A 27,718-nucleotide genomic window follows, 5' to 3' on the forward strand; every position below is an offset into this window, starting at 1 on the left:
TAGATTTTTTCTTCCCATATTCTAATGAGGTTTAAATGAAAAGAGAAGACATTAATGACATTTCCACCCAGCTCTAATTTCAGTTACAGCTTGGCTAAATTTCACAATCTAAATTTGACAGTAACAGACATTGTTCAAAAGTGACACGCTCTACCAGAAGTTGCAATGAGCCATTTGTGGAGAATAGTGATCATTTAAAAATCGGACTGTTTGGTGTTTTATGTTGATTTTAAGAAACATCTCAGCTTTCAAATTCTGTCAATTTTATTATGAAATTCAAACAATTAATGCCGTTTTGCCGCTCTTTAAAGTCGACATGAAACGAAAGTTGTGGTAGTCTTTTTTTCCCTATTGTGACATATATCCAAGTGAAACGGCTGAATGGAACAAAAAGAAAATAAAGGATGGAACTTGATTTTGTCCATTGGGAATTGATTGGATAATTGTGGTTTGCTATTGGTCAATCTCATGTGAGTGACAGGTTGTCCCACCCTCACGCCAGTAAACATGTCATCAGAGAAGAGAAGAGATGTCACTTAAAGAGAGAAGGGAAGTTATTTTTAGTAAAAATTATGAGGGAACAATTTTTTTGAAAGTGGTCCTTGATTATGATTACACTTTTTTAACTTTAGTTAGTGTGTAATGTTGCTGTTTGAGCATAAACAACATCTGCAAAGTTATGATGCTCAAAGTTCAATGCAAAGGGAGATATTTTCTTTTACAGGACTACAACAAAAGGCTGGTAGGGACTACAACAAGCTTCTTCCCGGGTTGGTGACATCACTAACCCTAAAATTTACATACACCCTGCCCCCAAGAACATGCAACAAAGGTGCGAGGCCATGTTGGGCTGCTTTAGAGAAGAGGAAGAGTTGTTGTTGTATAGTGTTGTTGCCATGGCGTCATTTTATGCCCGACGGCTTCACAAATAAGGGTCAATTCAATGCTGGTTTTGCACAAATGATTAACATAACGGCACATGCTAGTCGATGAGTTGAATCAACTCCACAGCAACTACATAAATTTATCCACTTACCGTTCAGAAATGTCTAGTTGCATTCTAAAAGTTTTAACTTCTTCCTGAGTCTCTCCATCAGTGTCTGACTCCAGTTTGAACAACATAAGGCTGAACACCGTTACTGACAATCCTCATTTTGGCTGCATGAGATTCTCCAGCTTTGTTGTTGCTGTTTTTGCTCACACCCAAATGGGGCAAATTTGAGAAGCTATAATAAATGATCTGTGGGGTATTTTGAGCTGAAACTTCACGGACACATTCTGGGGACACCAGAGACTTACAGTGGGTACGGAAAGTATTCAGACCCCCTTAAATTTTTCACTCTTTGTTATATTGCAGCCATTTGCTAAAATCATTTAAGTTCATTTTTTTTCCTCATTAATGTACACACAGCACCCCATATTGACAGAAAAACACAGAATTGTTGACATTTTTGCAGATTTATTAAAAAAGAAAAACTGAAATATCACATGGTCCTAAGTATTCAGACCCTTTGCTTAGTATTTAGTAGAAGCACCCTTTTGATCTAATACAGCCATGAGCCTTTTTGGGAAAGATGCAACAAGTTTTTCACACCTGGATTTGGGGATCCTCTGCCATTCCTCCTTGCAGATCCTCTCCAGTTCTGTCAGGTTGGATGGTAAACGTTGGTGGACAGCCATTTTTAGGTCTCTCCAGAGATGCTCAATTGGGTTTAAGTCAGGGCTCTGGCTGGGCCATTCAAGAACAGTCACGGAGTTGTTGTGAAGCCACTCCTTCATTATTTTAGCTGTGTGCTTAGGGTCATTGTCTTGTTGGAAGGTAAACCTTCGGCCCAGTCTGAGGTCCTGAGCACTCTGGAGAAGGTTTTCGTCCAGGATATCCCTGTACTTGGCCGCATTCATCTTTCCCTCGATTGCAACCAGTCGTCCTGTCCCTGCAGCTGAAAAACACCCCCACAGCATGATGCTGCCACCACCATGCTTCACTGTTGGGACTGTATTGGACAGGTGATGAGCAGTGCCTGGTTTTCTCCACACATACCGCTTAGAATTAAGGCCAAAAAGTTCTATCTTGGTCTCATCAGACCAGAGAATCTTATTTTTCACCATCTTGGAGTCCTCCATGCGGGCTTTCATGTGTCTTGCACTGAGGAGAGGTTTCCGTCGGGCCACTCTGCCATAAAGCCCCGACTGGTGGAGGGCTGCAGTGATGGTTGACTTTCTACAACTTTCTCCCATCTCCCGACTGCATCTCTGGAGCTCAGCCACAGTGATCTTTGGGTTCTTCTTTACCTCTCTCACCAAGGCTCTTGGTGAGAGAGGTAAGCTCAGTTTAGCTCAGTTTGGCCGGACGGCCAGCTCTAGGAAGGGTTCTGGTCATCCCAAACGTCTTCCATTTAAGGATTATGGAGGCCGCTGTGCTCTTAGGAACCTTAAGTGCAGCAGAAATTTTTTTGTAACCTTGGCCAGATCTGTGCCTTGCCACAATTCTGTCTCTGAGCTCTTCAGGCAGTTCCTTTGACCTCATGATTCTCATTTGCTCTGACATGCACTGTGAGCTGTAAGGTCTTATATAGACAGGTGTGTGGCTTTCCTAATCAAGTCCAATCAGTATAATCAAACACAGCTGGACTCAAATGAAGGTGTAGAACCATCTCAAGGATGATCAGAAGAAATGGACAGCACCTGAGTTAAATATGTGTCACAGCAAAGGGTCTGAATACTTAGGACCATGTGATATTTCAGTTTTTCTTTTTTAATAAATCTGCAAAAATGTCAACAATTCTGTGTTTTTCTGTCAATATGGGGTGCTGTGTGTACATTAATGAGGAAAAAAAATGAACTTAAATGATTTTAGCAAATGGCTGCAATATAACAAAGAGTGAAAAATTTAAGGGGGTCTGAATACTTTCCGTACCCACTGTATATTACATCTTGTAAAAGGGGCATCATAGGTCCCCTTTAAATAAATAATTTATAATAAAAACTGAAAATATTCAAATATTCAAACAGAAAAAAAAAAGGAATTGTCAATTTTGATTTCATGGTGACTTTATACTTTCTCTTACCACTCTACACCATCTGACTGCCATGCATGATGTTACATCAAGTATTTACATCTTTATTTGCTGTTGTAATCTGTTTTTACATTAATTTTCAGTATGTCTGTCCTCTCCATCTCATACTATACAGCAAAGAACAGTAGAAGAATTATCGTAATGACTTTTGAAAACTGCCACCTTGCAGTTTATATACAGTTATTATATTATAATTATATTATATTTTAAAACAACATAGCATAATTGTCTGAATTACAGCCTTGTACAAATCTCTGAAGTCATGAATGCTTACAGTTGCCAGTAATTTACACTTTAGTGTCTTTTATGTCCTGATTTTGTTCATTTATTCATTAGAGAAGGGCTGTACAGCACATGTAATTCCTATGTGCATTTTAAAGAAGATCAGCCTGGATTTTAGGCAAGATCAGCCAAATCACAGGATTAAGCCCTAGGACACACTAGACGATTTTCAAATCTTAACCAACATGTTTGATATTTGCGATTTGGGATCATGCGGGCTCCGACGCAATCAGGACCCAGCCTAAGACGAACATTGGTCAATTTAGATCAGTGGCCGATCAATCGGTGCAGCCCTAATTAATGTAATACATTCTTGCTGAATAAAAGTAAAGATTATGAGGGAATGTCATTTTTTTAAAGGGGTCCTTGATTATGATTTCACTTTTTTAACTTTCGTTAGTGTGTAATGTTGCTGTTTGAGCATAACAAAAGTTACAATGCTCAAAGTTCAATGCAAAGGGATATATTTTCTTTTACAGGACTACAACTTCACTTTTTAAGGACTACAACAAGCTTCTTCCCAGGTTGGTGACATCACAAACCCCAACATTTACATAAACCATGTTCCCGGGAACACACAACAAAGGGGTGAGGCCATGTTGGGCTGCTTTAGAGAAGAGGAAGAGTTGTTGTAGTAGAGTGTTGTTGCCATGCCGTCATTTTATGCCAGACTGCTTCACAAATAAGGGTCAATTCAACGCTGGATTTGCACATTTGGACTTGCTGAATAAAAGTAATCTCTTTTTAAAAAAATCTTACTGACTCCAGACTGTTGAACAGTGTATTTACAGTATATTATAAATGCATTCTTTTTTACATAACCTTCAAACGAAAACTGACAAAAAGTGCCATTTCCTATAATCAAAAAAAAAAAAAAAAATCAGTAAAGTGCAGAGATTCTGCAGCTAATGAAAGGAGAGGCCTGTCTTACAAGCTGCAGCATTCATGTTTCAGTAAAATCAGCCCATACTCTCTGGAGTGAACATCTGGAAGAGTGTCTCCATGTATGTGTTCCAGCAAGTGTGTCCATTTTTGATTTCCACGTCACACTGAAGATATTTTCATTCATAAGAGCAATACTGTTTACACAGACGCAGCGGTAATTGCGTTCATATGCGACTCGTGGGAGACGTGTACAATGTGTTTCCACATGTTTGACATCTAATACCGCACGCTAATTAATTGGATGATCCCTTTCACAGATCCTGCTTTCAACATTTGAATGTACAGGCATGCCTGAGAAATTCTTTTTCATTGTTTTTTTTCTTCCCCCAAATTGTTTACATCTGCGAACAGGGGCTTTGTGCAATCCATTCCTTTATCCCCTCATTTTCACAATAATTTGCTTTTATATGACACTTTATACATCAACTGTTAGTTAGAGACTCTTGTGTTTAAGCTTTTAGGTCTTCTCTAAAACGCTACATAACAGTGTATTTATGAAACAGTGTGCAGCTCATCAAGTACAGGATGAAATTGTGTCTCTCTCAGCAAATACCTGACATGAAAGAATTCACAATTTGAATTCCGGGTTGAAATTGCACTACAAATATTTGTATAAAAGGCTACAATCACTCAGAATTATCTCTGACATGTTTGCACACTAGCAAAAGTGAGCTTTATGAAGCCAAAAATCAAAACAACAATGCATTATTTGTGTCTGAGACAGAAATAAAGGGATAGAATGAGACTAAAATGAAGTCGAAAAGGGTAGGATGGGCTAGGGGGGCTTTTGTTGGTGGAAGGCATGCAGAAAGTATGTGGTTTTCTCAAGGACAAGTTAGACAGGGCAGGCCACCTCACAGAGGGAAGCTGGAGTCTCCATGGTGCCATGTGGAAAAAGGGAGGGAAAAAATCCGGGCCAGAATGAAAAGAGGTAACCCTAGCCGCTGAGGTGGCCTGATAGAAGTCAGGGGCCAGGGTATGGCTCCCCCTTTTCCTCATCCACACCCATTTGTGTTGTGTTGAGTGCAAGGAAGAAACTCCTCTGCTTAGAGCCAAGATAAGCAAATATAATGGTGCCACACATTAGGTTACTGTAAGGAAGGAGAATAAGAGAGGGAGTAAGCGAGAAAGTGAAAGAGAGAGTGTGTCTTAGTTCTATCAGTAGTCCAATCGGCTCCTCCTTTTCTTGACATTTAAGAATAGGGAGCCATGTGATAAGGAGATCTTTCTCAAGCTGAACTAGCACCAGAAAGTGGCAGCTGAAACCACACAGTCAAGGCCTTACCATGCTAAAGAACTGCCTACAAATAAATCAGCTTATACATTTTAATATTGAACCTGCAGCCTTCCATTTCATCTAATTGTTATTATTAAATAATTATATGTAAATTATATTAATAATTTTTAAATATTGACATTATATTAAAATACTTTTTATATTAAAATTATAATATTTTTTGAAATATATACTAAAGATTTATATATATTATATACATATATATTGTTACATATATATTGTTTTTTCTGAAATAATTATATTTAAATTATATCTATTATTATATTGATACATTTAAGTATATATTTTAAAATTATATTAAAATTATTAATAACAATATTAAGATAATAATAATTGTTTATGTACTGTATATATATGTGTGTGTGTGTTTGTGTGTGTGTAATAGATTAATCATGATTAATCACATCGAATATGAGTTTGTAAATACAAAATGTATATATATATATATATATATATATACACTTATATACACACACATATACATACATACATTTATAGTATATACATACATACACACACACACATACATACATATATATATATATATATATATATATATATATATGCAAACTTTTATGTTATATGGGATTAATCGTGATTAATTGATTTGGCAGCACTAAAATATTGTATATAATTATATAATATATCATCGAAATACTAAAACAAAATCTGGAGGTAAATTCAGTGGCTATCACATCTAATCTTCACGTGTCTGCATTCTGATAAAGTCTAAAGAACTCAGATTCACTGCCTATCTGTGTCACACAGACTAGCTACTTTCGTGTTTACATACCTGTGGATTGTAAAACTATTTTGGAAATGCATATATCTGTGTCAGCCAAATGTTAAGAATGACAAAGGGCCATAAAGACAAACTAGGTTGAAATAATAGATGTAAATAATAGGATGTAGACTGCATCCTGTTGAGGAAATGCATCCTCAAACTGGCATCATTATCTGAACCGAGGTCAGAGAGTGAGAGGCGACAATGCTCATCCTGGGCCAGGAGTGCTGCTAATATTTACTCTGAGCACAAATGGGTTTTCCTGCACACTTCCTTTCTCATGACGTAAATATACATCACATAAATATATATAAAACATAAATATACATGAACACAAAAAGACTTTTTTACTCATCTTTTAATTAATAGAGTTCTAAAATAAAATCTGAGTGGTTTAGAAAGATGGTTTGTTATTCTGTCCAACATAAAGAAATGCAATGGCAATTGAACAAAGCCATAGAGACCAAAAAAAAAAAAGGTAAAAAAAAAAAAAAATCACTCTAACAAGTAAATCAGGCTGGCTGACCTGTGAAATAATGCATAATCATGACTGAATCAAATAAAAGAGATTTAAAAATTACCATGAATTTCTAAAGCATTTAAGCAGCCAATTTAAAGAATAAAAAAACCGAATATTTATGATTTTTATAATTTTAATTATATTAGAATATTTCATTCTAATATATTTATGATTTTTTAAAAATATATTTATAATTATAATATATTTATAATGTAAATTTATCACCTCTAGAAGGTGTGGCCAGTTCATTCATGTGTTCTGTCAAATAATCTCTGTCTACAAAATGACATGAATGAATATGTGACATCAACCCATACTACAGTTTCAGTGAACCCATATTGAATGCGCCACGCATTACATAATCACGTTGGAAAGGTCACACGTGACAGAGGTGAAAGTACCGATGCAGTGTCTACAAAGCAAATGTGCAAACACCAAGTCAAACGGCCTTTACAAAAAAAGGTAAAACAACGATATCTGATGATTTTGAAGTTGGAAGAGAAAATGAGATGGAGTTTTTCTACGGGGGTACTTCCGCCTACGTCACCCGTGACCTTTCCAACGTGATTACGTAATAAGTGCCGCATCGCAGAGCAGTGGAAGATTAGCATTTGTGGTTAAAAAAATATATAAATTTTTATTTATTTTTTAGAAAATGACAGTTCGTTTCGCTAGACAAGACGCTTATTTCTCGGCTGGGATCATGTAGAGCCCTTTGAAGCTGCACTAAAACTGCAATTTGGACCTTCAACCCATTGGTAGCTGTTGAAGTCCTCTATATGGAGAAAAATTCTGGAATGTTTTCCTCAAAAATCTTAATTTCTTTTCAACTGAAGAACATCTTGGATGACATGGGGGTGAGTATATTATCAGGAAATTTGAATTCTAATTAATACTTTAAGCAAAATACATTCCAGGAAAATTAGGCCTCTAGATAAAAGTAGGGCTGCACGATTTATCACGATTAAACCGCACGCAATTTGGCAAAGCCTGTGATTATTTTATGCGCAGCTTGTCAGAGCTGTACTGCTCTGTGATCAGTAGTAAATGTTTGTCCATCTGAAAGCCAGAGGGCGCTCGTGCAGAAACTCCAAATATACCCTGCCGCAGAAGAAGATAACACGCATCATATCGCTGTGGCTGAATAAACAGAAGATTGAAATGCTTTGATTGATTAAACATGACTAATAAACACACGACTGCCTTATTCTGTACAAGAAGCCACATCATCTCACAGAAGGATGCTCAACTGTCGTTATGAAGTGAGTTTGGAGTAAAAACATGTTATTAAATGTTGTCTTAAATGTTAATAAATGCTTCTCATGTCTGGAAAGATGTTTGACGCGTGTTGCTTTTTCAAATGTACGTTATAAGCGACTCAAACCAAAGTCCCTTTCAAGGAAAGTCTGTTTACTCGGCGACCATATTTGGCAACGCCTCCGGGCAGCTATTTCGGGCATCCAAGACCAAGTCTTATCTATTTGAATGGGGGATTCCTGAAATCTCAAAAACTGCTTGGCGCACTCCAATTAAATTGCATATTTCAAATCAGCAACAAAATCTGACATGAACCGTCCCAAAAAGTATTCTTTCTTATGCTAAAATAGCATTAAAAAAGCTTTTTTTCAGGCTAGATGAGCCAATGCACATGTGCAGTCCCTAAGCGCGAGTCTCTAACGGCAGCTGCACTGATGCACTGACTTTATCAATCAGCGATTGGCTCTTTTACTTAGAAGGCGGAACGTATTCCGCCATATTGCGCGTTGCAGTTTCTCCCATTCATAACTAATAGGAGTGAACTGTCTTTCTATATCTATAGTCTTTGCTCAAACTTGCAGTGCTTTCAGATGGATTAGCACTTGGAGCCATAGTTCATTGACAAGCTGCGCATATTAAAAAAAAAAAAAAAAAATCGCAGCCTTTGCAATTTCATAATTGCACTAAGAATCGTTTTTAAGCAATAATCGCATTTAAGTTCAATGTTATTTTTTGTATCGTGCGATAAATCATGCAGCCCTAAATAAAAGTTTGGACTTTAGATAAAAGCGCCTGCTAAAAGCATACATTTAAATGTAAATTATGTTAAACAATCAATTCTGACTACTAAAGGCAATGTCTGGCCTAAAACAAGAGTACAGAAACATCTCTGCTTCATTACTTCTTAAAAATAAAAAAGCCCCTTTTGGTTAGTAGATGAACCAAAACACTTCATCAATCAATCAACAGATTCTCTGGCTTATATTTCAAAACAGGAAATGAGTTAATCCTTTCCCTATTTACCATAAAAAATATCATCTTTCTTGGGATACACAGTTGTACTCCTAAAATGATCTGATGTAGAAATTTAAGAACTGTTTGTACATTTGACTGATATTACATCTGACCATTTTTTATTCCAATTGTTACTGCAGCAATATGGTGCCTGGTAGGGCTGTCTGGAGAAAAGCAGTTTGGAGTACATTTATCAAAACCTTGTTTCCAACATGGTTATGTAACTTCACACATTCTGCCCAGCATCGCTACAAAGGCTCCCTCAGGCCTCCGTAACATGTGCAACTACACTATACACAGACATAAAATACTAAAAGGAAACGAATACTAAGTTTCAGCCCCATATTTAGTGAAGAAAGACGGTCGCCACTGCCAATATATTTCCTTTTCCATCACCCTATTCAAATCAAAATATGCAAGTGTAATAGTCAACAAAATGAGAACAAGAGGAAAATGGCCTCAGAAAGGTTAGCCTAATTCACAGTTTTTTTGAGGGATGGAATCTCCTGCTATATTGGCCGAGTATCTGCCAAATGCGCCCCTGGAATGAGAGAATGCATCTACGGCTTTCCTGTGGTTTCTCTTCATCTGCAAGTCATAATTAGACCCCGATAGGGTCTCGGCTCCTTGCCCTGTCTTTCCACTGCCAAGCAAACGGCAAGGCAAAACATTCCCTCTCTTATTTCGCCATGTCCATCTTGTTCTTACCGGTGCAGTTAATATTTACTGAGCATAGCAGCAGAAGTCACACTCAAAATTTCCAAATGGAAACAAGTGTGGTAACTTTTCACAGACATACTGTCTTTGAGCAGTGAAGTCATTCTAGCCTAGATCAACTTCGCATTCAGATTCAAATTTACAAAAAAAAAAAAAAAAAATCACATAATCCATGTGGTTCAGTAATCAAGAATTAGGTCTGGTCGGGTTAAAGAGGAATTTGTTGCTGTTTCATCAATGGAAATAAACAAGGAGAAAAAAAGAAGGAAACATCTTTTCCATGATTGCTTACATAGGGAGATCCAATATGTAAAATATGCTTAAAAACCATGTTTCAGAGCTAGACATCTGGGAATAACACATGAACTCAAAGCAGCATGTTCCATTGCTGTACAAAGGACAAAGTGAAGTTCGGAAGTCTTTCCGTTTTCCCTAAAAAAAATCTTAACAGCGACCATGTGGACAACTCAAGTGTAACATACGCCTGTGTTTCTGCCAAAGACATTGATAACCATTGTTCACCGCTTCTGTTTGACAGCTTTGTTTGCCCTCACTCATCTAAATTAGGATAATAGAAGGCAATTATTGCAGACCAGTGACCGTTAAATGTCTGTCTCTTAATCCAAAAACAATTACCCATCAAATTACCACGGGCTGATATTTGCTAAGTACACAAGGTCATGGCACAGTCTGTCACAAGTGAAACTGAGTCCCTAACAGGCTCTTTTCAGGTAAAACGGCCCATGGAGGACCTCGCAATTTTCTAAAACACTGTAATAACACACAATCTGGTGTTTTAAAGATACAACGGTCAATTCAGGCACAAAAAGACATGCATCAAAGGAATGACAGGAAAAGGAAGCTAGCTTACTTCCTAAGTTCAGGAAAGACTTCAGTGAACTCCACCCATCCTTTACTGTGTGTCATGGGCTGTTAGTGCAGCTGCCAGTAGCAGTCGAGATCCCATAGGAAAGATGCATCCCTCTGTCCTGGAAATGGGTGGGTTGTATCCATATATCAAGCAATACCTACAGGTTATACCAATGCCATATCAGCGCTTCAAGTTTCAACACACACACACACACACACACACACACACACAATAAAAAAATAAAAGTAATTCAGCTGGGACAACAAATATTTTTTCCTGACTGTTTCCCAAAAGCATTGTAATATATTAATGATAGATAGCAGATTTACGATCAATTTAGGATAAGCAGACCAGCAGAGTCTGGACAAGCAATATTGATTTTGACAACAGTAAATCATAAAAAACAGTAAAACAGTAAAACTACAGTCAGAAAGAAGCTACAGTGATGAACCTTAAGGTCAAGTCACACTTACCGTTGTTCGCGGGTGATACAGTCATTTTGTGCCGTGAGGGCCAAAAGATTCCCCGTGCAGATTTCGGTTGAATTCAAGTTTGTCACGCAAATTCGCTGCGTTGAACAGCTGCTTGGTTTGAAAGTGACACAGTATTGCCAGTTACGTTGTCTGTTTTTACTGTTTTCCCAGAGAAACACTTATCATTCTGAAGCATTTCAGTAGCCTAAATAATTCAGTGAATCACTCATATTCACATGTTTCGTTTCTGAATGAATCAGCGCTTTTGAACGAATCAGTTGAGTGGATGATTCAGTTGCTCAATTCGGAACCGCATACTACTATTAGCACACTACTCTTACTATTTTGCCATAGAAACATATGGTAAAAGTAACGTTAGTAAGAGTAGAATGCTTGTATGCGGTTTCGAATTTTGCTAGTAATTTGCTTGTATTCACTTGTTCGTTCTAGAATGAATCAGAATTTTTGATCGAATCCTTTAAATGAATGGTTCACTGACTCACTTATAAACACGGTCACTTGTCGCCATCTATTGGACGTAAAGACCTAACATCTAAATCAATGAAAATCCCCACTGACACACATTATCTCATACTTTTTACAGTCATACATTCTGTACCTATTTATTGGCCCACTTTACCTGAATTCACCCAATACGCCAAAGGCTTCATACTATTATGGTGATAATGGATTTCTTAATGTTTTACACTACACAAATAGGTTTCTTATAGCCAAACTTTAGGCAAGAACCTATACATGTGAATGAAAGCTTTCCAGACAATTCAGGAAATGAATTCATACTGTATGAAAGGTGATCTGGGGATAATGCCAAAATAAGCTCTCAGGGGCATCCAATCCCAGACTGCACTTCTAATGGGAAAACTCTGCAGGTTGGTCTGTTTCAAAAATTAAGTGGGCTCCCTTCACCCTGTCTCAGTGATAGAGCGGATAGAATATCAGCAAAATACTTTACAACGGTTTCTCTCATGAACTCTTTCATGAATGACATAAACTGACGTCTTCTCCCTATTGTGAGAAGGGTAGCATATCAACTAAACTGCATTCTCTTCCTCGCATAATGTAGGCCTACAAGAGGCCTATTTTTTTCCTGCATGTCATGTCCGGGGTAGTTAACGACATTAGGTAACGCGAATTTCGTCGTCAGAAGAGTATGGATTTTTGTTTGGATTTTTCCCCGGATTTTTGTATGCACATGCGCATTTAATTTTTTTTGCAGTAATTAGTTTATCCACAAGGTGGCAACCGTGCCCTGGAGACATCGATTCACAAGGTAGTCGAAGAAAATCTGCATAAACAGAACAGACTGGAAAGAGTACAAGCTACAGCGACAATGGAGGCCTATATAGATGACAGATTGTGCGAAGAGGTTATAGTACACTCATTTGTACAACTCTAGCATGAAAGAATACAAATATATTTACATGGGTTGTAACTTGTGGCGAGAGATTGCTCAAAACTGCGCATGGGTCGAACACCTGTGTACGGGAACGAGTCAAGAGAAGTACACTTTAGAAGACTGTGCGTTCGACTGAACGAAGTATACCCAGGGCTTTATTCATTTCACTTTTGGTGTGAAAGGGCCTTTACATTTGCCAAAAATATAACTTTTTGTTGTTATAAAAACAAACAACCAGCCCAGATGAGAAAAAGTAACGCAAAAGTAACGTAACGCATTCATTTCCATGAAAAGTAACTAAGTAATGCAATTAGTTACTTTTTAGGGAGTAACGCAATATTGTAATGCATTACTTTTAAAAGTAACTTTCCCCAACACTGCGGATGCTTTTTTGGACACTGAACGAGTTTGGTTTCCTAAGGTAGTTTTGTTGATGTGCTTTTTTGATTATGATCATTTCCTTAGCCTTGAAGATGTTCCAACTCCAGATGAGCACCGTCATCTACTTGATGAACTCAGAGAGGGCAGGGCCATGATCGTGCTCAGAGTAGTGAGAGGAGGACAGTGTCATCTTATGTGGCAGATGGGAAGGGTGCTCTGATTGGGAGGACAAGACACAGCCTTGTGGATTCACCTGTTCTGATGAACATGAACGGACGTCATCCTTCAAGACTCTCCTCTTCTCCAGGTGAAAATGAGTGGAAGCAAGCATGAAGAGTTAGGAATCGTCAAGATGACCTTAATGAATTTGAAATTATTATGCCTATTATGTGTATGTTTTTTTAATTTTTGAAAAGTGATTAGGTTTAGGGTAGTGGTGGCATTAGGGGCTCAAAAATATATGCAGCATCTAATAGTCAAAAATAAATATATACAAATATTTTTTTAATAATATCAGCGCAAATATAATGTTAGATTTAAATATACTTTAAAATATAAATATAAATTAAATATATTTTATTGCCTGAGCACCAACGGCTCACACTGATGCAACTGCCACATATTTTCTAATAAATTATGAGACTTTAAGTGGAATATTTTATTCCATATATTAAAAATAGACAAATAATCTCTTTGTTTTAATTGAACAGCAATTTATTCAGTCCAGTCTGACGAGTTTACAAATATGTTTTAAAGGATACATAATGGTTAAAGTAGCATTCAATGATATCTTTTTAGAAATCACAGATTTCTTTACAAACTGATTCTATTTATAACCCTTTTATATTATTATATTTTACATTAATGAATTTCTGTGCATTTTTTAATACATGTGAAGCTACTGAACCATTAATGTTTCTATGAGATCTATAAAAGATTTTTTTTATTTTCTAGTGGACAATATTAGTATTACAGCCTTCATCTGTCATTCCTATTGATATGAGTGGCTGATTTTTAGAAATAAGTATAGAACTTGTATAGAACCATTTGATTTCTTCAACCTTTTACGTCTCTTCTCAGACTTAATGTTTTGGCTCATACGCCCTAGATGACCTGCTCAACCTTGTTTTTGTACTGTTGCTTCGCTTGTTGGATGGCTCATTTCACGTTTTTGTTGAACAGTTTTTGTTTCCGCTACAGATCCTGTTTAAAAATAAACACTCTTTATTTTTCATTGTGGATGCTGTGGGCTGCTTTGGGTTTGTTGTTGGCAATCTGTTTTGTGGATATTATTGAGTCTACTCAGAATGTTATGTTATTGTTGATGGTGGGAACCTGATCATCCAGGTTGGAGCTTGTCTTGAGGAACAGCTCCTAGGTGGTACAGTCAAATCGGTGCTTGTCAGGTGCTTACATCACCACCTTTATCCTAAAACACAAACATTTATACATAAACAGTGAATATTACACCTGCATTATTCAGCTAAATGGTTACCATCAGAGGAGGATACATGTGTTCTGTTCATGGTCAAATTCAAAGAGAGAAAATACATACACACTGACTGCAACTTGAGCATGTTGACAGATGAACATGACCGGAGGGAATTAAAATTTTCTTTTAAATCTCACAGCTTCAGCATTTCAAGTAGAGAAAAAGCTTTATTTTGTGGAAATACAAAATGCTGTGTGCCAAACCGAGAGGTTGTTACTGGTGGGACTGTAAAAGAAATAAAGCAAAAGCAAAGTTCACAAATGAAACTAAAACAACATGGAGTTAAAAAAAAAATAATCTAGACTCATCGAAAAGGAATGGCTTGGAAGAATATTTCCCAAACAAACAAGTTTCTGAACACTGAAAGATGGTTATGAAAGAACAAAATGTGCAAGATAAGGTTTGAATGTGCTTCTGTTAGAACTATGGCAGAACAACTTGAACTTCTTCATACCAAGGACTTCAGTTTACCACTGCAAAAGTACATTTGCAAAATAGATGATCACCTGAAAAAGATTCGGAGAGAACGCTAAGCTGGGGAGCACATAAATTCACTCTTGCTTTGAGTTATGGAGCCTCTGGTGACTAATAACTAAAATGTTAGACTGAGCAATCACAAAGAGCATATGATTCATGTGGTATATGCTGGGAGCTTTAAAAAGGATATAAAGTGTTTATTTAGGTCATAAATCATGACAAGTGTTTATTTTTTCTCAAGTATAAAGAAAAATTGTCACAGTTAAAATCACAGTTTGAGCTTGTTCTAATTAGCTCCTCGTTAGCTACTTGATATTTAAGTCTTCCACTGTCCAACTTCAGCCCTTTTCGCATGCTTTATGCCATGTGCCTTGAACAAAACAAAACAAAATCAAACAAAACAAAACAAGAAACAAAACAAAAAAACTAATCAAAACAAAACACAAAGCAAAAAACAAACAAAACAAGAAACAAAACAAAACATCTTAACTAGTTTAAAGGTGATGATACACGGGGCAACTTTTTGAGCAATGTTGCCGGGCAATGTTCCCGAGCGATGTTGCTTGGGCACTTTCCCTTTGAGAATGGGCAACAAATTTCTATTTGGATACTTTAGATCAAAATTGATTGCCCATTATCAATGGGAAAGTGCTTGGCAACATTGCTCAAAAAGTTGCCCCGTGTATCATCTCCTTACCACTTCATTAAGAGTTGCTGTTGGGTTCAATTTAACCTATGTTACAAATCACAGTCGAAGAAGAACTAGTACTTGCAGTAAATCTGTGTTAAAATCTGAAACAGACAGATTCAATGACCCACAACAGCACAGAACACAGTCTGGAGGATTTCTTATTTATTTGTCTGAAGAATTAGATAAATGTTGTTTATTTGTACATGAAATATTCATACAGTAATGAGGAACACGTCAAAAATCTGGAACTAAATATCTAGTGGCATTACAATCCAGCTGAAAAAACACATCATTTGAACATTCTGTCTGAAAGCTATCAGGCAGTAGCTATTAATGTGATTAGGGAGCAAGTATAACTGTACAAGTGTTCGTAAACACAGAACCAGCACACTTTGCTGTTGACACATGCCTTGCTGAACTGCAGTTTGTATAGCTGTTTCTGTCTAAGGTGTGGGAAGACTAATGAAGCCCAAGAAAACATTTCCAGAATCACAGTATTAGGTATAAAGTGTTATAAAAACAATACAAGCTGTCGACACTTCATTATCACCATGGTCAAAATAAGAAGTTTCAGACTTGCACACCCGAGGTTCAACCACCAGTGTGAAAGGGCCTGGAGTATTCACCAAGCCAGGCCTAACATGTGTCGAGTTCCACCCACAAGATGGAAGTTTTCATTTTTCCAGCTTCCTCCTCTTTGCACGTAACACCAACGGCTGTTTGTACACTCCATCTTTGAATGGACAGGCTCATGAGTCCAGATGTTTCCAGATCTTGCATGCAGGTGCACTTTTTTGGCCAATAATTCTTTGTGCTTTTCCATATTGGAACAAAAATTGTAGCTGGCTCTTTAAAAACAAGCTGAAGAATCTTTGATTGATCGAGCAAACATGCAACCCTTATTGTAAGCTACAGAAAATAAGTATACTTCAAGTTTATTTTTATTAAGTATACTTAAGTAAAGTTCAAGTATATTTTTAAGTATACTTTATGTAGTAAGTATACTAATATCAATGTACTAGTGGTTTAATGTAAGAGTATTATTTCAATACTACTTGGGACTAAATTTACCCACTTTTTAGTGTATAAAAGTATACTTTTAAGTATATTTTAAGTGTAACAATAGTAAACTTTGAGTACACAACTAGTTTCATTTGTACTGCAACTATACTACAAGTGAACTTATAGGTATGCTGATAGTTTAGCTACTAGTTAATACTTGTAGCACATTTTTTAGTTTATGAAAGTACACTTTTAAAGTATACTCTCAGTAAACTAATAGTTTAGTTAAGAACATATAACACAACATAGATGTGAGAGTAAATATGATTTCGGACAGATTTGACAACCTTATTGAAGAGAACATGATGTTAATTGAGAAGTTTTTGTTTACGGACCAAAAGAAGCATGTTTCACTAAACTGTACAATTCAGTGATAAAAAAAAAAAAAAAAGTATGTGTATCCTACTTTAAGCCAAATAATTGTTTATTAACATCTATGAATAAATTTCATATTTTAAAAACCATAGATTATACTGAATTCATTGTTATTTGGTGCTTAAGAAATGTAAAATGTGGGTACTCCATGAAATGTAGTAAATCCTAACCCATTAATGGACAATTTTAATTCTATTTAATCTTCCATATAATGGTTGATGTGCTCAGATTATTTTTATTAATTAAACAATAAATAAAAACAAGATATGGTTTGTATAATACTGATTATAGGCCTCCATACATCCATTTCACATGCTGGATGATTACTGATGTACAGCAATGATATCGAACGGGAACGTTCTGGGAATGTAAGAATAACATTAGGGGAAGGTTAGATTAACGTTAGGAGAATGTTAGAATAACATTATAAGAATGTTAAAATAACGTTAGAATAACGTTATAGGAATGTTAGGGGAACGTTAGAATAGCGTTAAGGGAAGGTTAGACTAACATTAGGGGAACGTTAGAATAACGTTACAGGACCGCTAGAATAACATTACAGGAACGTTAAAATAACGTTAGAGGAAAGTTAAAATAACGTTAGGGGAATGTTAGAATAACGTTAGGGGAACGTTAGAATAATGTTAGGAGAACGTTAGAATAACATTATAGGAACGTTAAAATAACGTTAAGGGAATGTTAGAATAACGTTCTATAAACCAAAAACTAAGATTCTATTTCCATTAAGAAAACTTTACTGGCTAACCAAAAACAAACCTTAAAAAGAACGTTCTAGGAACCAAAAATTGTTAGCTGGGTTAATGTTGACTGTGTTATTTTATATGTGTATAAGCAGTGCTTCTATCGCTTGTTTCTGCCTCTTCTTCGCCTGTGTTTTGATCCAGAGATTCTGTCCTCTTTCAGAAGATGCGTAATAGTGCCCCCTACCGTATTACAGTGAAAACATGGATTGCCAGAAAATTCTGTAAATGGCGGGGAAGCTTTGTGTCATAAATGATGGAAAATTCCGTCAATGGTGGGGAAAGAGTTAAGTTGATTTGAAGTAAATTCTTATGTACACTACCAGTGGACTACACAAAAATCCACATACTCAGAATTAGGAACATGTCTGTTTTCTTTAAATCAATATTTTTAAACTGTGTAAGTTTTTAAGACAGTATGTAAAGCTATGTGAAAAAAGTATTTAATAGGCTACTCAATCAAAAGAGTAAACACAACTACAAGCCAAGTAGAATACTTAATTATACTTTTAAGTATATTTCGATCAAAGTTGAGTGCAAAGTTTGCAAGTGTGGATATTGGGGCAGGCCGTTTGCGCTGGCAGCTGCATGTGAAGAGTCCTGCTACTGAAAAACAGTGCAGGAAAATGCTGGGATCTATAATGTCCCCAACATAATCTCATGGCAATTCATAACTATTTTACATTTTAGCGAATTGGTAGCTAATTTGCATGAATTTGTACGATCTCATTCGTACATTTTTGTACAATCTTACACCCCAGTGACAGGTATGTTTAGGAGTGGACTTTATGCTTACTTTTGTTTCTAATAATCGTACAAATTCATACAAAATCACCACCTTGTAACATAGTTACGTTTTCCTGTGAGATCAAGTTGGATGCATCATATTATGCCCACCAACAAACTTCTCATTTCTGTTATGGCATCATTCTTACACTTTGCACGTCCCATTTTGTTTCTTCTCACGACCCACAGCTTGAAATCCGCTGCTTTACAACACCTAATTAACATTAATCTATGGAAGCCCGTTTCTGCCACAATTGAGTAAAAAAATATAATTCTGTAAGTCATAATAATGAGAAACTTTCTCATAATTATGACTTAGTATCTCATTATATTGAGAAAGTTTCTCGTAATAATGACTTAGTATCTCATAATAAAGAGAAACTTTCTCGTAATAATGACTTAGTTTCTCATAATAATGAGTAATTTATAATATCATTAAATAAATAACATTATTGATAAATTATCAGTAGCCTATGAGACGGGATATAGTCGTTTGTTCATTTGTAACATTCATTTGTATTTTTGTGTATGAACAAGCAGACACAACAGCACACACAACTACATAATCAAGTCTGTTAAAGAACCCTTCACCTGGAAAGCTGTCTTTTGCATACATTCTAATGAGTCATAAACATCTTAAAAGGTGTTTTCTGTAGGAATATCACTGGAATGAAGGTTTATGACTGGGCAAGTGCTTTAGGACCCGGTTTATATTAGAAAAGCTTTCCAGCGCCTTGTCTAGGCAAACCTGCACATCAAATAGCCTAGACTCATCCGCGAAATACGTTAACATATTACGTTAACACATAAACCCACACATTTTATGAAGATGTTGCACTTAAACTTAACGAATACATGTCATATTCCTTCGTTAACCTTCGTTCATGCAACAGTTTCCGCCGTTACCACGGAAACCACTTTGCGTTCCACCTTCTCGTGCGCATGGAAAAGTATTGAAGATATACTGATAATTTATAATAACTGATGTTATTTAATGATACTATAGATAGACTGCACTTTGTAGATTACTTTAACGAAAACAACTGTTTTGCATAAAGTGCCATGTTTGCTGTTCTCGCATTTACGAGACTTTGACCAGCGGATGTCGCTAGCGTGCCACGCCCTTCTGCTCCGCTGCTCTGCGCATGCGTAGAAGTTTCTCATTATTATGAGAAACTAAGTCATTATTACGAGAAAGTTTCTCATTATTATGAGATACTAAGTCATTATTATGAGAAAGTTTCTCATTATTATGAGATACTAAGTCATAATTATGAGAAAGTTTCTCATTATTATGACTTACAGAATTTTTTTTACTCAATTGTAGCGGAAACGGGCTTCCATATTAATCTGAAGATGTGATAAGGTTTATATTATAAGATTACTTAAAGGGTTAGTTCAGCCAAAACTGAAAATTGTCATTATTTACTCACCCTCATGTCGTTCCAAACCCGTAAGACCTTTGTTCATCTTCAGAACACAAATGAAATCTGAGAGCTACATTGATCAGCGAACATAAACAGAAGCTTGACGCGTGAGAGCAAACCTCTTGCAGAAGCTCAAACGTGCTGTGTAACACACGAGAATGAACCTTACTGGTTCTCGCACAGCAAACATGCTTGAGCTTCCGTTTACCACAACAGATGTGTGAGTTGATCAATGTTTATATGTGAATAAAAGCCTAAATTTAATCTGTTCATCATATAAAGCAATCAAGAAAATTTGGAGTAAACTGTTCAATTCATATGTATTAGTTTTACGATCTTTTTATGAACTTTTTGAAGCATCAAAGTGGTAGTTGTATAGCTGTCTATGGAGGGACAGAAAGCTCTCAGATTTCATCAAAAAGATCTTCATTTGTGTTCCAAAGATGAATGAAAGCCTTACGGGTTTGGAACGACATGAGGGTGAGTAAATGATGACAGAATTTTAATTTTGGGGTGAACTATCCCTTTAGGGTTGTGGTTGTGGGTTGCCATCTCCACATTTTTGTTTCTGCTCACAATATGAGCAATGTAGTTGAATAAGAACTTAATGGCTTGGTTCTTCAGAGACATGCAGAAAGCACCATTTCTTAGCCAATCATGTGGTTGTATTGATGTCTGCGCGAGTATGTGCACTCATGAGCGAGTGTTACATCTCAGCAAGGTGGTGAAAGGAACCCTGTGCTACTTCATAGCACAGGTACCTTTTTTCAATTAGAAATAAGATTGGCCCAAGAGTCATGAGATTAAAATCTGCCCCAGACATAACACCCGGCTTTCAGATTTACCTCAGAGAGATTCTGTGCCATTGACGACCGCCTATTGTCGTATTCTTGGACCATCGCCGGCACTCTGTACCAAAGGTCAGAGCGTCTGTTCTTCGCGCTGTCATCGCCCACACAAATACGTCTCCTTGCAATTATGCAGCAATAGCACACTCATATGGTTCTATTAAACAACAGTAATACTCGACGGATCTGAACTCTTCTTGCTTTTAAGCACAGCTGAGGAATCGCTTTGTTCGTGGCTGGTTTATATAATCAGACGCTAATCAATGTTTCTTGGTGGCCCAAGCATTCACTCCTGGAGGGCTTTCCGTATGGCCCAAAGAATGAAAAAGATCTTTCAGACTATGCATGACATCCTTATGCGAGGGGTAGTTTATCGCGTACATGCCAAAAGAATTAGCGACGCTTACACAAAGGGTTCATCCGCTCGTGTTACGAACCATTAAACTTAATGGAGCAAAACATTTATTTCAATAAACACATCTATAGGCTGTGTTTTTTAGCACAAAAAGAAAGAAACAAAGATCAAACCACCATGAATCCAAACATCTCATTATATGGCAAAATTTCTATACACACCAGATCTTTCCCTTCCAAGGAAAACATTCAAAGGGTGCCTATATTTGTGTAAAGAGCATGCCCATGTAAAACACGGCCTCTCGTAAGAATTGTACTTCTCTGCTCAGTTCGCTGGGCACACATGGCGCAATGTGTACACAAGTTACTCTGGAACCTTTCGACTGTTTCCATAGTGACTCATTCATGTGGGTCTGCTTGAGCATTCCATCTCCTCATGACAGAAACCACTCTGGTCTCCACAGCCCATCCTCTGTTCCAGAACATTCTCTCTTTCAGATCGACTCGGGACACACGAAATCACAAGCAAATTAGAGTTGAGCAAGAGAGGGAAAACAGGCAGCTAAATGGCACTTCCTGCAATTTCGAGATTTGGGCAATTTGACTCTGTCGGGTGGTTTGTAATTGTTTTCTACATGTATAAAAATGTGTAAAATGCAGAAATGGCTCCATCTGTTTGGAAAAGAAAGAAATAAACGAAAAAGCTTTATTGTGATTCTTCAAGTGAGCACACCGAAATATGACTAGGCCTCCACCCAGACTTCCACCACATTTATTGCAGTGAAAGACTGGGCTGTTAAGAGGTATGTAACCTCACTGGCTTTCAAACCGGGTCGAAAGGGTGGGTCTGGTCCTGGACCTGGTTTATTACACAATAAAGAACTCAAACCATACTTGACTGCTCGATTGGAACCACTAGCTTTGACGTGGGGGGAGTATTCATGTCAAGCAGACTAGTTATGACATCACCAGTGGGCTACGTTCAGGTGATGGAGTGCTGTGTCATGCTTTGTTTGGTTTTCCAACAGAAGCCATGTTAATTAAAACAGAGACTTTGAGAAAAACATGTCAGGAGGACAATTATGTATTCACGAAATGTCATTCGTTGGAAAACTCGGTAAGTGGTAATTAGTTTAGAACATGCTTGGTTTGATTTTATAGAACTGTCCAGTCCGCAATGTCAATATACAAATGAACAGCATGCATTTTCATTCATTAATGCAGCTTTGTGAGGACCTGAGTGAGGTAAGTGCGTCCTGTCACTCTAATGGTAAAAATAAGCATAACTACACTTAAGTGCACACATTGTAATGTGGTTACCAAATGTACTTTTGTTTATCTCAAGACATTTTTAAGGTTTTTATTTGTAAGACACTGTTGTGTGGAGAATTACCAAAGACTATAGAATAACACAAGATGCATCACTCATATTTTTTTGGATGGGAAAAAGTGCAACGCGCAATATGGCGGAATAAGTCTCGCCTTCTAAATAAGAGCCAATCGCCAATTGGTAAAGTCATCGCGTCACTGCAGCTGCCGTTAGAAGCTCCCTATAGACGGTGCGTTCCAAATGGGATATATCGCCCTCCAAAGGGCACAATCATGGCCGCCATATTGAAGGGTCGTTCCAAACCGAAGTGCTCAAAACTAGCCACTTCGTTCAAAGGGCCCTTCGGAATGAAGGATTTTGAAGGGTACAACTGATGGACACTTCGGGCCCCCATGATTCTTTGCACAGGGAAGTTGTTTGGTGTCATAGAATGGGTACAGGAGGCTTGGAGTTCGATTTTACCTATAAATGCATGTATAGTATTTTTCTATACTACTGTAATATTTATACGAGTTAGATTTGGTACATTATTATGGTCAAAACGACATTGTACTTCAGCAAAAATACTTTACAGCTACATTTATCAGTTCATTCAAAATTTTAAAATACATAGACACAATATACAATATGGTGCGATAAACCAAAAATAAATAAACATCCCCTTTGAAGGGATGAGCCCTTCCTAATGGAACGCAGGGAGAGATGCAAACTTGGGACTGCGCATGCACATTAGCTTGATCTAGCCTGAAAAATACATTTTTATGTCATGATTTGAGTGTTTAGAAACAAAGTTTATGAGACAGTTGTTGTCAGATTTCACTGGTGATTTCAAATATGAAATTGAAATCTTGGCAAACAGCTTTGGAGAATTTGAGGTTTCCCCATTCAAAGAGATAGAAGATGTTTCAAAGATGGCCGCCGAGTGAAATGACTTGTCTTAAAGGGACTTTGGAATTACTTCCTCATCTATAGGCTAGAAACAGTTTAAATTGAACATGATGCAGTGATATGCTACTTCAAACGTTTTTGGACATTTAAGTCACACATAAAATTTTGACTCAGATGTCTTAGAAGAGTAACCACAGGTGTATCACATTAACTTCACAAAAAGAACAACAACAACAACAACAACAACAAAAAACAGTAAAAAAATACAGTAAAAATTTAAACAAAAAACTGTTGTAATTAACAAAAAACAAGCAAACATATAAATCCAACAGCCATATGACATTAAAATAATGCAATAAACATTAATATAACAACATAAGTTGTAACATAAAAATCTAATGTATATAACTAATAACAAAAACTAACAAGAAATACCATCAAATATTAAGTGTCACACAGGGAATTCTGGGAACGTAGGTTTTTCGCATTTTTCACGGTAAATATTATATATCTATATATATTTTACTTTTAAAAATGGTTCAGTAAAAGTATTTTACTGTAAGATTAAATAAAATGCCCCGTTAGATCTATTACATTGTTTCCCTGTATAGTAAGGGAACTTACTGTTAACCAATTACCAGGCTTTTACTGTAGCATTTTACAGTTAGAATTACAATAATTTTTCTTTGCAGTGAATGAACATTGTTCACTAATGTTTGCCAACTAGAAAGTTTCCAAATATGTCTTCATTTTGAACACTATACACTTGTTTTATCATTTTAATCCTTAAAATGTCTTGCTTGAAAAGTATGTTTGCTACACTCTAAAAAATGCTGGGTTAAAAACAACCCAAGTTGGGTTGAAAATGGACAAACCCAGCGACTGGGTTAAATGTTTGTCCAACGTGCTGGGCAGTTTTATTTAACTCAACTATTGTTTACAAATTACTATATGGCTGGCTTACTTAAAATGAACCCAAACTAGGTTGGAAATTAAAAATCAGACACATAATTATTAGAGGCAACAATAATAATCAAAAGGTGAACATTTATTAATAAGCAATTTAATAAATGTTTATTGTTTAAATATTATTCATTAAACTTATTAATAAATGTTAATTTATTAAACATATTAATAAATGTTAATTTCCAACATACTTTGGGTTCATTTTAAGCATTCAATACAGTAATTTTTAAACAATAGTTGAGTTGGCAAACATTTAACCCAATCGCTGGGTTTGTCCATTTTCAAGCCAACATGGGTTGTTTTTAACCCTGCATTTTTTAGAGTGTATATTTCTTTAAAATAAATGCTACTTGGTTTGATATTTTGTAATATAATGCAATGACTTTCATTCATTTTTACGTGTCCAAATACTTTTTTGGGCCACTGTACAAGTACACAATCACATATGACTAAGTAAATAATAGCATATTTCTGAAATTAAGCAATTAAATGAATTATTTTAATAATCCCCATCAATCCTCTCCAAAAATTGAAAATCAATGTGATATAATCTATTAGTCTAGTGATACGATGGAAAAAGAGGACCTTTCAAGTACCATTTAAGGCATTGGCAACAGGTCGAGGTTGTTGAGTGAGACTGAGGAGTTCTGCTCTCTTATTTATCCCAGATGTGTTTGATTCAGATCAGCATATAGTAGCAGTCATGGGAAAGTGGAAGTAGCACATTTTACATGTTATAAATATGGTGACCTATTCAAGGTAATCCTCTTAAAAAGTGATGTGTAAAGAAAGCAAAGAAGATTTTACGTATTAAATAAGAAACAAACAAAATGTTTGAGAACTAACAGGAAAAGTCTTTGACATGTGGTGTTCCTCAAGGATCTAATTACATTTTTTCTTGACATCTGCATGAGAATTACCTCAGACAAGAGGGTTTGTTGCATTTCCATCTCGGATCCTTTGATTTACTGTCTTGTGACCTTTACTGGAAACTGTATGCATGCTGCTGTTCCTGCGAGCCAGGGAAGATCATCCATTCGTGTGTCATCTCCTTTGTGCTCCAGAAGAGCTGTGGGAGACTTGGACAACATGCGACGGGCTGTGATGGCTCTCCAGCATCGGCTCGGTTCTCCGTGCTCCAGGGCATGTTGATATTCCCACAAGGTGTGTTTTTGAAAAGCACTCGGCCTTGCCCTGCTCCGTTTCCCTCCTTTGACCTTCATCATCTTGCTGCCAATCCCTTCACCCTGGCAAGGCTTGAAAGTGGGGGATACAGTGGAAGAAAGTGAAAAGAGAAAAGAAGACGGAAGAATGGATGAGGGGGATTCAATAACGGTGAGCCAGCAGCAGGCCATCCGCAGGATTTTATTGTTTCAGCGTGCCATTCAGCATTTGTTTCTGATATAGGGCACATGGTTGCATTTAGAGGGTTTAAACGAGATTGGTGTGTACTGTCTCGTTTCCAGCATACGTAACTTTTGCTACTTGTATGCAAGAACTGTCCTAATAAAATTCTTAAAGTGACAGTTCACCCCAAAAAAAAAAAGTCTGTCATGGGCTGCTACTCATACATACTCATGCTGTTCCAAACCTCCATGACTTTCTTCTGTAGAACACAAAAAGAGATGTTTTAAAGAATGTTTACTCTGCTCTATTCCATATAACACAACTGCATGTAGACGAAGGAGTTTCAAGCAAAAGGGACATAAGTGCATCATAAAAGTAGTCCATACAAATAATGCAAGTATTGACAAAATTTAAGCCATTATTTAGTGAAAATCTTGTCAGCCTTCGTCACCAATCACTTTCATTGAATGCAAAAGAGCAGCTTGAACATTCTGTCATACAGGTTTTAAAACACATTAAATTGAGTAAACTATACAAAAAGTGATATTTCTGAGTGCACTATTTTAGCTTTAAAGGGTTAGTTCACCCCAAAAATGAAAATTCTGTCATTAATTACTCTCCTTCATGTTGTTCCAAACCCGTTCTTTCTTGGAACACAAATGAAGCTCAAACTGAGAAAGACAAGAGAATGAACCTCATTGGTTCTCGCAAGCATCAAACAAACATACATGAGCTTCCGTTTACCACAAATGATGATGTTTATATGTGAATAAAAGCCTAAACTAAATCTGTTCATCATATAAAATGATTGAGTCTCTTTAGAAAATTTGGACTAAACCGCTCAATTCATATGGATTAGTTTTATGATCTCTTTATGAACTTTTTGTAGCGTCAAAATGGTAGTTGCGTAGCTGTCTATATGGAGAGACAGAAAGCTCTCAGATTTCATCAAAAAGATCTTCATTTGTGTTCCGAAGATGAACGAAAGTCTTACGGGTTTGGCGGTGAGTAATTAATGACAGAATTTTCATTTTTGGATGAACTAACACTTTAAAGTCATAATGAAATGAAAATTCCCCCTCTATTTCTAAATACATGTTAGAAATCTTATTGTGAACAATCTGTGCATATCTTTAATTTCTTAACAATGTTTTGACCTCTTAATTTTTAATCAAAATGTCATAACTGAACCTTCTGGTGAAAATGACAAACGTCAGCTAATGCTGGGTACACACCACAAGATAATCGGGCTGATTTTGGGCCGATTTCTCCCCTTCCGACAATCCTAGGTAATGTCCCGATTATCTTGATGGTTCTACAGATTATCTTATCAGATTTTCTTGTGGTGTGAGGTGTGTTAAGAGTGACTGAATCTGCTTGGAAGAACGTCGGAGCTGCCCTGATCGCGAATCGTAAATATTCAACAGAAATCCTGATGTGTGGGTGGAGCCCAGAGGACAAATGTGCACACGCTCTGGAGATTATCATGTGAAACGAAACAGTATCCAATCCTGACAGAAGACGGAAGCATAACAAACACAGTTATGCGCAGCACAAAGTAAAGACCACGTTCCCGCCATCTCCACGACTTCACCCAAACCCTTTTCTTTTTTTCCCGTGAATTTTCTGTGAAAATCATTCCAAACACTATCATCGCAATTTCTTCCTGCCTATCGTCCGCCATGTTTCTTCTGAAGTATCGAGAGATTTTAAAAGATTTCCCGTGTTCACAGCCGGGACTCTAGTTGAAAATCTGTTCGTGTCGTGTGCTGTCACACCACATACAGGAGCAAAACGGTTAAATCTAGGATTTTTTGTCCTCATTTTTGTGGTCTCTCACATTTTGAAAATCTTATAAGATTTTAAAAATCTTTTAGTG

General features: G+C 36.7%; 1 long non-coding RNA gene across 1 annotated transcript in view; it reads right to left on the reverse strand.

Annotated features, from left to right (window-relative positions):
• The window catches only part of LOC127501158 (uncharacterized), a 38,845-nt gene extending 27,391 nt beyond the window's left edge, over nt 1-11,454 (reverse strand). The window contains exons 1-2 of the long non-coding RNA XR_007926531.1: nt 11,238-11,454; nt 10,765-10,921 (exon numbers count right to left, since the gene is read on the reverse strand). This is a non-coding gene — a long non-coding RNA (uncharacterized LOC127501158). The remainder of the gene's footprint in view (nt 1-10,764; nt 10,922-11,237) is intronic.
• Nucleotides 11,455-27,718: the final 16,264 nt, after the last annotated feature.

The sequence above is a fragment of the Ctenopharyngodon idella genome, chromosome 19, assembly GCF_019924925.1.
Source record: "Ctenopharyngodon idella isolate HZGC_01 chromosome 19, HZGC01, whole genome shotgun sequence".
Lineage (NCBI taxonomy): Eukaryota > Metazoa > Chordata > Actinopteri > Cypriniformes > Xenocyprididae > Ctenopharyngodon > Ctenopharyngodon idella.